This window comes from Lactuca sativa, chromosome 9, assembly GCF_002870075.4.
Source record: "Lactuca sativa cultivar Salinas chromosome 9, Lsat_Salinas_v11, whole genome shotgun sequence".
Classification (NCBI taxonomy): domain Eukaryota; kingdom Viridiplantae; phylum Streptophyta; class Magnoliopsida; order Asterales; family Asteraceae; genus Lactuca; species Lactuca sativa.
The window spans coordinates 28421672-28435034 of record NC_056631.2 but is presented as its reverse complement, the minus strand read 5'-3'; positions in this window follow the sequence as shown (position 1 = coordinate 28435034).

The following is a 13363-nucleotide window of genomic DNA, read 5'->3' as shown; positions in this document are numbered from 1 at the left end:
CAAGTCTTTCTGGGAGCCCAAAGCCTGTTGAGATAATGGATTGGATCTCCGAAATGGAGATGGTATTTGAAAGTTGCGACTGTAGCAACAAACAGAAGACCGTATTTGCGGTTAGACAACTGAAGACTGGAGTCTTGAGTTGGTGGAAGTTGTTGGCAGATACTATGCCACGAGGAGAAGCCCTAAAAATGTCATGGGAGGAGTTCTTGGAACAGTTAAGGGTGCAGTATTGTTCGGAGATAGATCTGATTGATCTGAACAATGAGTTCCAAAACTTGAAGAAAGGGAAGATGAGCATAGATGACTATGCCACTGCATTTACTGAGAAGATGAAGTTGTTTCCGTACCTAGTGCCGACGGAACTCTCCAAGATTGAGAGGTTTGCTAACGGACTGCCTGCTGACTTTGGTCCGACAGTCAAAATGGCAACCACTCTGAAAACGGTTGTTCGTGCAGCTAAGAATGTGGAGGCCCAGCAGAAGGAAAAGGGTCTGGAAAGAATCGATGTTGGTGAGAAGAGGAAGTTCGATGGAACTTCAGGGTCCAACAAGAAAAACAAGTTCTCGAAGTCTGGTTCGAGGGGAGGTGGAGGTGAAGCGAAATGGTGCGACAAATGTAAGAAGAAGCATCATGGAAGATGTGAGGTGGCGAACACATGCTACAAGTGTGGAAAGCAGGGCACTATGCCAATGAGTGTACCCTCACAAAGAAAGTTTGCTATGGTTGTGGTGAGGAGGGTCATATGTCGAGGGACTGCCCGAAGAAGAAGGAGGCAGCTAGACCCAACATTCTGCCAAAGCCAAAGGCGAGAGCATTCCAGATGACACTGGAAGCTGCTAAAGATGAAGCTGATGTCGCTTCAGGTACCTTTCTCGTTAACGAATTGCCTGCCCAAATTTTATTTGATTCTGGAGCCAACTACTCCTTTATATCGCATGAATTTGGTAGAAAGCTAGCTTTGCCTGTTGTTAGACTAGATAATGCTTTATTAGTCGAAGTTGCTAGTGGCAAGTTTGTACCTGTTAGCTATCGCATGAAAAACATCTTAATTGATCTGAATGGGAATAAGTTCCACGAGGAATTATTGCCTATCGAACTTAATGGTTTCGACATCGTATTGGGAATGGATTGGCTTAGCGCCAACGACGCCGAAATTTTATGCAAGAAGAAAATAGTCAAAGTAAACCCGCCTGGGAAAGATTCGTTTATGGTGTATGGAGATAAACGCAGAGTGAATTCTGGAATCATTTCATTGATGAAAGCCAGAAAATGTTTGACCAAGGGGTGTACATCGTTTTTAGCATTCGTGATTGATGCTAAGAAGGAAAAGAAGGTGATGCAGAATATTCCAGTGGTGTGTGATTATCCGGAAGTATTTCCCGAAGATCTTCCTGGATTACCGCCTGATCGACAAGTGGAATTCCGTATTGACTTGTTGCCAGGAACAACGCCAATTGCGAAAGCACCTTATCAATTAGCACCGACGGAGATGAAGGAACTAATGATGCAACTTCAAGAGTTATTGGACAACGGTTTCATTAGACCTAGTTCATCGCCCTGGGGAGCTCCGGTGTTATTTGTAAAGAAGAAAGATGGAAGTATGAGAATGTGCATCGATTACAGAGAGCTGAACAAGGCAACAATAAAGAATAGATATCCGTTGCCGAGGATTGATGACCTGTTTGATCAATTGCAAGGTTCGAGCTATTTCTCGAAGATCGATCTTAGGTCAGGATATCATCAGCTAAAAGTAAGAGAGCAAGATATCGAGAAGACTGCATTCAGAACTAGATATGGACACTACGAGTTCTTGGTTATGTCGTTTGGACTAACCAATGCTCCAGCAGCGTTCATGGATTTGATGAATAGGGTTTGTAACCCGTTCCTTGATAAATCCGTGATAGTGTTCATAGACGACATTCTGATTTACTCGAAAAGCCAGGAGGAGCATGGCAGACACTTGCGAGAAGTGTTAGAAGTCTTGAAGAAGGAGAAGCTGTATGCTAAGTTCTCCAAATGTGATTTTTGGATTCGTGAAGTCCAATTCTTGGGTCACGTGGTCAACCAAGAAGGGATAATGGTTGATCCAGCGAAGATCGAAGCTGTGACGAAGTGGGAACAACCGAAAAGTCCCACGGAGATTCGAAGCTTTTTAGGATTAGCCGGATATTACCGAAGGTTTATCCAAGGCTTTTCTTCGATCGCTAGTCCATTGTCAGCTTTGACCCACAAAGGAGCTACTTATGCTTGGGGTGAGAAGCATCAGGAAGCATTTGAGAAGCTAAAGAAGAAGCTATGCGAGGCACCGATACTTTCTCTACCCGATGGAGTTGAAGACTTCGCTGTCTATAGCGATGCGTCTGGTGTTGGTTTGGGTTGTGTTTTGACCCAAAGAGAAAAGGTGATAGCATATGCGTCTCGACAGCTGAAAGAGCATGAAAAGAACTACCCGACTCATGATTTGGAGTTGGCAGCGGTAGTTTTCGCTCTGAAAATATGGAGGCATTACCTCTATGGCACGAAGTGCAAACTTTTCACTGATCATAAGAGTCTCCAATACCTCTTTAATCAGAAAGAATTGAATATGAGGCAACGACGCTGGCTAGAATTACTTAAAGACTATGACTGCGAGATACTTTACCACCCCGGTAAAGCTAATGTTGTTGCTGATGCTCTCAGTCGGAAAGTCAATCCCGAAAGGAAAAGGCCAAGAGCGTTGAGAATTAAAGTTGTCTCAACTATTTTGGAAAGTATAAAGAAAGCTCAGAGCGAAGCTTCTGAGAAGAATGACAGAAAGGAGGAACGTTTGGGCAAAACGTTGGTGTTCGGTGTAAACAGTCATGGACTGAAGGTGTTCCAAGATCGGATTTGGATACCTAAGACAGGAGGAGTCAGAGATCTTCTGATGGAAGAAGCTCACAAGACCATGTACTCGATTCATCCGGGTAGCACTAAAATGTATAGGGACCTGAAACCCTACTACTGGTGGCCGACGATGAAGTTTGATGTTGCAAAGTATGTGGCCGAGTGTGTGACTTGTGCGAGAGTCAAGACACAACATCAGAAACCGTACGGGAGTTTAGAACCTTTGCCTGTGCCTATGGGTAAGTGGGAAGACATTGCTATGGATTTTGTCACTAAACTGCCCAGAACAAAGAATGGTCACGACATGATTTGGGTGGTCGTTGATCGATTCACTAAGAGTGCGCATTTCATAGCGGCCAGGGAGAAATGGTCTATGGAGAAGCTTGCGAATTCTTACGTGAAGGAAATTGTGAGGCTTCACGGTGTTCCGTTAACGATTGTGTCAGATCGTGATAGCCGTTTCACATCGAGGTTTTGGAAAAGTCTACAAGAGGAATTGGGTACCAAGTTGTGTTTAAGTACAGCTTACCATCCGCAGACTGATGGTCAGAGCGAACGAACGATACAAACACTTGAAGATATGCTGAGAGCATGTACTCTGGAATTCCTAGGTAATTGGGATGAACATTTACCGTTGGTAGAATTTTCCTATAATAATAGTTTCCACTCGAGCATTAAGATGGCACCTTACCAAGCTTTGTATGGACAGAAGTGTCGTACGCCGTCTTGTTGGCTTGAGGCTGGGGAAAAGCAGTTTATGGGACCGGAGTTGGTTCATCAAACTGCTGAAAAGTTGAAAATAATTAGGGAAAGAATGTTAGCGGCTCAGGATCGTCAAAAGAGCTATGCTGACAAGAAGCGGAGACCGATAACTTTTGAAGTTGGAGATTCGGTTTTGCTTAAAGTCTCGCCGTGGAAGGGACTTATAAGATTTGGTAAAAGGGGAAAGTTAAGTCCAAGGTTTATTGGACCGTTTAAAGTTCTTCAGAGGATTGGGAACCAAGCTTACAAGCTCGAACTACCAGAAGAACTGAATGGAATTCATAACACTTTTCATGTGTGTTATTTGAGGAAGTTCACGGGATAAGTTCCTGACATAATTCCAATTTCTGAATTGAGAACTGATGAGAACAAAAGGTTGATTGAAGAACCAGAGGCAATTGTTGACCGAAAGACTAAGAAATTGCGACGCAAGATGGTTGGGTTAGTGCTTGTCCGATGGAAACACACGAATGGGCCGAATCTCACCTGGGAGATGGAGAGTGACATGATGGGTCGCTATCTGCATTTGTTTGTTGATGTGTGATTCCGGGGACGGAATCATTCTAAGGTGGAGAGAATTGTAACGCCTGTGTTTCCAGGCTTGCCGTTCTTAGCAATATAATAGTCTAGGTTAACCTTTGTAACCCGTTTTGAAATAATAAGAATGTATTATTTGAGTATTATGTATTTTGTGCTTAATTGCTTAATTATGTGGTCTGATTAATTAAGAATAAAAAAAATAAGCGTCAAAATTTAAGTGTAAAATAAACTTAATATCCTTGGTTAATGTTGTAGTAGTCGAAACGAGGTTTCCGAATATATATAGAACGCCCAAAATCTGACTTCGTATGAGGAAGTTATGATTTATCGAAGTTCCGGCTTAGCGGTATACAACCTGAAATACTCGAATTGAGATCGAGCGGTTGTTAGCCGAAGCAATCTAAATGAGAATCGAAGATCTCGTTGTTGGTATCGAAGCGATAAAAAGTTAGGCGAGAACGGACGTCAAACGAAGAAGTTATGAATTTATAACGAAAGTTTCTGTCGCGACCTATTAAAAATAATTAATAAAAATAAAGTCAAAATTAGCCGACGGAGTCTAAACGAAAGTCGTAGAGCATGGTCTCACCTTTCCGTGGATATAAAGAACGTCGAAAACGGAGTTCGTATGAAGAAGTTATGAATTTCCGAAGTTTATTAATCATTTTGTATTTAAATTTAAATCAAAATTCGGAAGCTTTATCCGAAGGAGTCACCGATCTGATCCGAGGTACGCCCTGCGTACTCGAGTACGCCCCGCGTACTCCGAGGGATGTCGACACTCGCACTCGAGCACTTCGGATACGTAAGCAATGACGTTTTGGGCAGTACGCCCCGCGTAACGCAGTACGCCCCGCGTACTCCGAGGTTCCAGCCTCTATATAAAGGATCCGAAGACAGCCTCATTTCTTGTTCATTTTCTTCTCTTCTCTCTAGTCTTTTGCATCGTTTTTCGTGCAGAAGCTACCCCGAAGTCCCGGTATCATACTCTAGCCCCGAGGCAAGTCCCGAGATCCCGAAGATCCCGAGAAGCGCGGTTCCCGAGTTGAAGCTCTGCCCGCGAGAAGTTCGATTTTCGAGGAGATCTTCCAGATCTGCTGTGGATTACTACTTTTATAAGCCGTAGTGCTGTCGGATCATCTTCTGATCAAGTGAGTGTGTAGTTATTTCTTCTAATACAATAATACGAAGTATTTTATATAAAAATACGTGCTATGTGTATATATTTGGTTGTGTTATGTGTGAATGAGTATTCACTCTCTTCTATCTTATAGATCTGCTTATTTCTTTATGAGATATGTGTTATGTGTGTGTGCCTCATCTGTTATGTGACATATGTGTTGATTAAAGCATGCTATACAGGTTTTCTTTAAACTACGTATGAAAATATATATTTTTATCTACTAATATGTTGGGTAGAACATGGGTAGATAGTTGGTGTGTAATAAACAGATGAGAGGCCTCGATGTTGTTGTTGTTGTTGATCTAGTTATTCAGCGGAGTATGGATAACGACCACGGACTCTTTCTAGACAGTCCAGTGGAACACTAGCAGGTTCATAACCTGTAGGTGTTGTGAACGATGTGTTCACCGGTGTACTCTATCCCCCTCATGGTTGCCTTTAGGATATCTATTGTTGAGGAAACCCCTTCGCAGTGATGTCCGTCCCGATGAAAATCCTAGATTAGGTCCCTTGAAATAGTTGTTTTAGGGACGTAAAGTGAGGATAACGGGAATGGGTAATCGGGATAGTGATTGGTTGGTGAAATTAAATATAACTTATTTATTGTGGGTTGAAAACCCTATATGCTCACCAGGCTCCCAAGCCTGACCCACTCAGTTTTATTTGTATTACAGGAAGTGGCACAAGGGCGTAAGATGGATGGATCATCTTGTTGTTTTGTTTACAAGTCTGTATATGTATATATTTGTTGAATGACTTGTAATGTTTATCGTTTATGCTTTATGGTCTGTATCGGAACATGACATCCCGAGTTTTGATTATATAATGAAATGCATCTCTTGATGAAATGCTTTGATAAATATTATTTTATCATGTTTTGTTTTGGGAACAAATTCCGCAACTCTTTCAAATAAAAAGGATTTACTCTGAAAATATTTAAAAGCATAAATGAAAAATCGGTCTTTTCTGGCCGAGATTTTGGGGATGTCACACTCGTCGAGTTCTTCCTCATCTTCAAGATACTCGCCGAGTCCACTCGAAGGACTCGCCGAGTCTATTCAGTCCTTAATCCATGCAGTGGCTTTTTGAGCCAAGCAGGGCTTCCAACTCATAGATCCATACTTCTAAGACCTATCCCCCACGTAAAGTGGCAAACTTTACGTGTAGATCAAGAGATCTAGGCTTAAAACACATTCAAACTAAGGTTTATGGCAACATACTTCTTCAACATACCAAGGGCTGATACTTTAGGGGATTCTAGACCAAAACAAACGTGGATCTGAGGTAGCAACCTCAGATCTAGACCTCTAACTCGAAATGGATACTTACCATGCCAAAATGTCTACAACTCACACATGAGAATAGATCTAGGTGCAAAGGAATTCCAAGCAACAACTTATTACCTCCAATTGGTCTGAAATGTCTTCTCAATCCCGGATCTACAGTCCCTTCTTGCACTTCCAAAGCCTTTCTTCCTTTCCCAAGCTTTAGTGCACTCTTCAAGGCAAGATCTAGCTCAAAAACGGATATGGCGGCTAGGGTTTGGTGTTCTGGGGTAGAGAGGCAGTAAAGGAACCCTAGGAAGGAGAATGAGACGCTTAAATAGGCTCCAAGTCCCGGATTTAGGGTTTTCCTCGTTCAGACCCGACTCGTCGAGTCTCCTTGGCCAACTCGCCGAGTCGGTCGCTCGCACCTCGACCCGGATCCCGCTCGGACTCGCCGAGTCCCTCCATGGACTCGCCGAGTCTCCCCTTAAAATTGAGGTCTTCTTTCCTTTCTTTACTTTCCAAACTTTAGGGTGTTACATGCCCGCTTAATTCCTGGTTTTCATCAGTGTACTCTGTAAGTTAAGCTACACTTATTTTATTTAAGTATAGCTTTTAATTATAGTCATATTCGTTATTATGAACTTATAATTAAAATTTATTAGCGATTCCAAGTCATTATACAGATTGATCTACTTATGGGAGTGATATCTAGGCTGGATTTAGTGAGGTGTATAAAGTGGGATTTCCAAACAGTATAGTCTATATACCAAACGGACCCTACCTCCGATATGATCCTACCCGGTTATTTCTTACTTGATAGATCTTGATGTATACATTGGGATTATTGAGGAATCTAGACTATAAGTGTTATAGTCGCCAGGATTATGAAACTAGACTAAATCTGAGTGCTTTATATGTCTAGGTCTCCTTGGAAGTGAGGAGTGAAGCCCTGCCGAAATCATCAGTCACCCATTTTGTCATCTAAGTGCATAGTCTATTTCATGAACATAATTTTTATACAATTATTTATTTAATATATTAAATATATGTGATATATATGATTATTTCCTATAATATGTGGTAGAATTATATACGTTTATATACAAGGTACGAACCAGATATGGTTTTGTACGTGTTACAGTATATAGATAATATGATTACATGATAATGAATAATTGAAGTATGATTAATAAGAAAGATAAAGAAAATGTTAATACCTAATACTCTATGTTAATATTGGGATGGTGTTGGGAATAAATCCGAGATGACAAACGCGGAATATCAAGAACAATCAAGAATCAATCACCATAATATGCAAGTAATCTGATAAAGGTTTTGTGTATATTGCTTTTGATATGAACGTACAAGAAACCCTAATATGAAAATAACTTTTTTTTTTACAAAAAGCTAACCTAATGATTGTTTATAAAACCAACGCCTTAATATAAAACCAATGTCTTAGAAGAGCTCGATGAAGAACTTCTACTGTAAAGACACTGTAGAGAATCATAAAACGATTAACCCGAAAAAGTCTTTCCTAAATAACCAAACATGTCAAATCAGTTTGAATATCTCAAATACTCAACAATCCCCCTAGATGTTGAAACTGATGGAAATCACGATTTTCGATCTTCTTGGCATTTCTCCCCCTAAATTGTGAGATTCATCAGCACATGAAGTCTTCAAAACGAGAGAAATAAATATCATCTTCCAAATACGAACTCCCTCTTGAATAATCATCACCCCCCTTGAATCTTCAACAAATACCATGGAGAGAATCTGGAAAGTTAAGAAGAGTCACCAACAAACTCCGCTATCCCGAGTTGCCAGAAAAAAAAAATCTTCAAAACCCATCAGATTAGATGAAATAAATCCTTTTAGAATGTACCAAATTCTCAAAAATTAAAACCGGAAAAATAACAAAAATTAATTTTGTATTTTCGATTTTTAAATATTAAACAAAAAAAAATGGAATAAGAAGCAATTATTTAGAAGGTTTTGAAAAGAATAAGACCAAAGAAAAGGATTAGAAATGAAAATATTTTGGTAAGAAGGGAAAAAAGAGGCAAAAACCCAAGACATTGTGAAAAATGGAATCCGCGGTTAAATCTGTCAAAATGCCAAATTCCTGGGGAGTGGAACAGAAAATATTATCATTTTCCTCGTTAAATTAGAAGAACAACGACAGCTTTGACTACTGAAAGTCAAAATCAGACTTTGGTTCCACTTGTTGGAAATAAATCTGTCAAGCCAAACAAACTTTGGGGACAGGAAATGAAAAATATACCCATCGTCTTCATTAAGTGAGATGAACACGCATGTTGACTTAGAAAAGTCAAAATTGAATTTCCGTTCAAAGCTTCTTGAAATCTCGATTCCAGATAATGATACAATTGAGCACACACGGACGAACACCGAGAGCGAATTGAATCTCCGAAGTAAATAATTTCGAATGTAGTTGCAAGTGCCCACTGTGGATTCTAAATACCGAACCTTCGTCGACAGGTAATTCCGAGACAAAAAAAAAAAATTATATTCCGACACCCATTTGCGAATAGATCGCAACTTCCGAACTCCAAACGACAGAACTCCGATTCCGATTCGTTCCTACAACTCCGAATCAATCGATTACACATGTGATTCCGAAAGGTTGTAGTTGCGAATCTCTCCGAGGGCTAGGAGATGAACAGTAGATTCACATTCGTAGCTTCAGATTCCGATTTCGATTTTAATGCTTCCGATTCCCGTTTTCAATCCAAGTCCGAATCGATTTCAATATTGAGACTGAAACTCCGATTGCGAATCGGTTGCAACATCCGAGCCTTGAACTCCGAATGCCAGAACTGCGAAAGCCTCCGAACACTCGGAGATGAGCAGTGAACTCCGATTTTGATACTTCTGATTCTGACTGTGCCAATGATTCGGAAAGCCAAACAATAAAGTTCGAACTATAATTCCGGGTACACAAAGTCCGAACGTGAATTTCAGTTTTGGAATAAAAAATTCCGCTGCAGTTGGTCGTACATCGTGGAAAGTAGATTCGCTGGCCAATAACACAAGCAATTGATTTTATATTTCCGATAACTACCCTTAAAGTTTGAAGGAGATGGCAGAATTCGCCCAAATTACGAAAGTAACAGCCTTTAGACAATAATTCCGAATCTAACCCTCTTTTTGTAGTACACTGACAGTTTCAACCCATTTTTTGCTGTAATGTCAGATTGCAGCGCTCATTTTGTAGAAAGTGTCATTTTTCACCCATTTTTTCAACTTTTTCTGCTTTTATCATTTCCAACCATTAAAAATCAATAAAAATTGATTTCTTCAACAAGATTTCATCATTTTGACTCAAAATTCATCAGATTTCTCCAGATTTTGTCCCCATTTTTTATTTTTTTAAACAAAACTTTTATGAGACCTTTGGTACCCATTTAAGATTCAACATTGAAGTTGACTTCTTGCACACCCATTTATTTGAAGAGAATCGATCATCTTCTGAAAATAATACCCGTTTTTTAGTTGGAAAACAAAAATTTCCATAAATTTCATTAAACCAACCAAATACTCTTTTCTCTTTTCTCCAACTTCTAACATATTCATCTAAAGAAAAACTGAATTTTCTTTGAACATTCTTGACTTAAGCTTTCTGAACCTTTTCAAATGCATTAGGTATTTGTACCTTGGCCATCAAAACCTTCTTCATTTTACTCTTGTTCTTCTTGTTCTTTCTTTCTTTCTTTTCTGATTTCTAGGCTTCAGAAATGAATTTCGGATCTGAGCAACCTCTTCATCTTTTTGAATCTGAACATTTGAAGACTTTTGAACACAATCCTTAGGAGTTTGGTAAATCTGAACATCTTGAATTATTGGCTTTTTGTAAGAAACCAATCCTTCAAAAACGTCATAAGAACTAGAAAAATCATCTGTTTGAGTTCCAATTGAACAAAACTTCTTCACTTTCACGATTTCAGAAGATTTTCTTTATGATTCACCTTCAAAACAACTAGATTCAGATTGTTACATTTCTGAAAGACTTGAAACTTTTGACTCCCCCTCAACAAGAACATATGGAGTCACCTTTTCTTTAGAAACATGAAGAACATTATCAACTTCATCAAGAACATCAATAACTTCTTTTTTTCTTTTCTTTCTTTCTCTAACTTCTGTTGTATATTTTCTCGACATAAATTTCCATAGATAATACAAAATTGTTCTACTATTCTCGCATTCTTTTGTAATTCGCATTCATTAACATGTGAGTATTCTTTTATTTTCTCATCAACAAAAAATTATATAACTCAGTAACATCCATCAACGTATAATCACCAAGAACATGAAATAAAGTCACTTTGTCGACACCATAGTATGGTTTAGTAACCTCTAATCCAAGTTCTAAAATGGAGTTACATAATAAAAGATCCATTAGATCTTCAAAAAGTGACAGTAATTTAAAGAGAGAGAATGTAGATCTGAAAAGAATTCTAGAGAGAGAAAACGGCTCTGAGATGATTTCTAAAGAGATAAAGTAGATCTGAACAAAAATACTTTGACAAAACACGAAATTCTTCTTCTATTTTTCTTCCAAAACACGAATTAAGAACAAATCATATGAAGGAATGGGTAGAAGATAACAGATCTAAACAAGATTTTGCAATAATACAAGATATTTGATTTTTTCTTTTTAGAAAACTTACAAAACTTGAAGAACAAGGTGAGATTCATGATAAAATATCGCCAGAAACAAGATCGTTTCTCGCAATAGTCGCTGAGATCTACAAGAACCCGCTATGATACCACTTGTTGGGAATATATCCAAGATGAGGAATGCGGAATATCAAGAACAATCAAGAATCAATCACCATAATATGCAAGTAATGTGATAAAGGTTTTGTGTATATTGATTATGATATGAACATACAAGAAAACCCTAATCTGAAAACAACTTTTTTTTACAAAAAGCTAACCTAATGATTATTTATAGGGAACATACAATATTTACCATAAATATAAAACCAATGCCTTAGAAGAGCTCGATAAAGAACTTCTACTATAAAGGCACTGTAGGGAATCATAAAACGATTAACCCTAAAAGGGCTTCCCTAAATAACCAAACATGCCAAATCAGTTTCATTATCTCAAATACTCAACAGATAGGATTGCCTAAAATAGAGTTGGTATTCCGAGGAAAGTTCATAAGCCCGGTAGACTTGCCTATTAGGGAAGTACGACTTATAAATTATGCTCAGTTCAATTAAGTTTGATAATGGGTAATCTCATTTGGGGAATGTGTGTAAGTTAGGAACGGAGAGTAGAGTCCTATTCCATGATACTTTCATGTATCAATGTATGGTAGCTCCGTACCAGAGTACCTATCAATATTCCATCTTGGGATGACTAGAAATGATGGGTCCCGATCAGGAAATTATTAACGCAATGTTTGGTTATCCCCCTGAGTAGGATGGCACCACTTGACCATTGTAGGTGGTTTGGTGAATTACGTTGCTAGTGTAGGCTTATAAACTACAGACATAGATGAAATGTAATATCCTATTCATCAAGATACTCTAACAAATCATGTGCCTTTATGTCTTACACTGGCCAAGGAAATCCTTAGTTGTGTATTCAAACCCTTGAAACGGTTCATCGAGTAAGCTAAAACTTACTGATCATCATGGACTAGGATCTACGAGGATCAAATAGGATGGGTAGAGGGTTTTATAAATATTTAAACCTTATCTATATTATTTAGTAAGGTTTTGTAGGTATGATAAATAAGGAATATGATCATGAAAGTATGGGATTGAAGTACATATGTATCTCACCAGTTTACCAACCTGACCCACTTAGTTTATATGCATTATAGGTATCAAGACTTAAGCTACTAGAACTTGATTAAGATACTGAGTGATTAAGAGATTGCCTACAATAGAGTTCATGAACATTAGGTCTTTACATTGTATTTTATGTTTCTATATCAATTATGACATATTTAGGGCTCTATTAAATCGAGACACTCACTTGTACTCAAATTGTTTGAAATGTACTTGGAATTTCTGCATCTGTTAATATAATTCTAAAAGCGTAAAGGAAAGTTTTAATTGGTTTTGAATATTAAAGGATATCATAGTTTGTATCCAGTGTGCACAAAAGTACCTACTAGTCTTAAATTTATAACCTAACAAATTCTTGCTAACTATGCACCTATAGGCAGTCTACCTAGTCAGATTATACTGTAGTTCAGGTAAGTTGGGTGCCGATAACAGGGAACAAAATTCAATTAAATAAATAATTACTAAAACATGGACTAAGAAAAACAACTAAATATGGGGGGTTTTATCTGATTTTACAAGTTTAGATTAACTTAATTAAACAATTATCAACTATCAAGCAAAAAAACACGAATTAACTTCAGGAATTAAAGAGTACTTCTGCTTAGGTCCGATTTGACCTTCTCATATGGTTGATTTCTAATGGATGAAATATATTCATTACCAACTTGTTATCTAGCTATTGATCAAATATCTAGACTTACCAGTTTATGTATTACTATGCAATGATCATGCAAAAGTTTAACATTAAATTGATAGTGAGCACAAATTGGACTATGAATGATAAAAGTTACTTTCGTATGATCAAGTTAAGCAAAAAATCACAAATTAAGATTAATTATGCTCTCTAACACATTTAAAGTTACTAGCTTTAATTACCAAGTATAAAATATGATTAATCCTAACTCTATTTATTT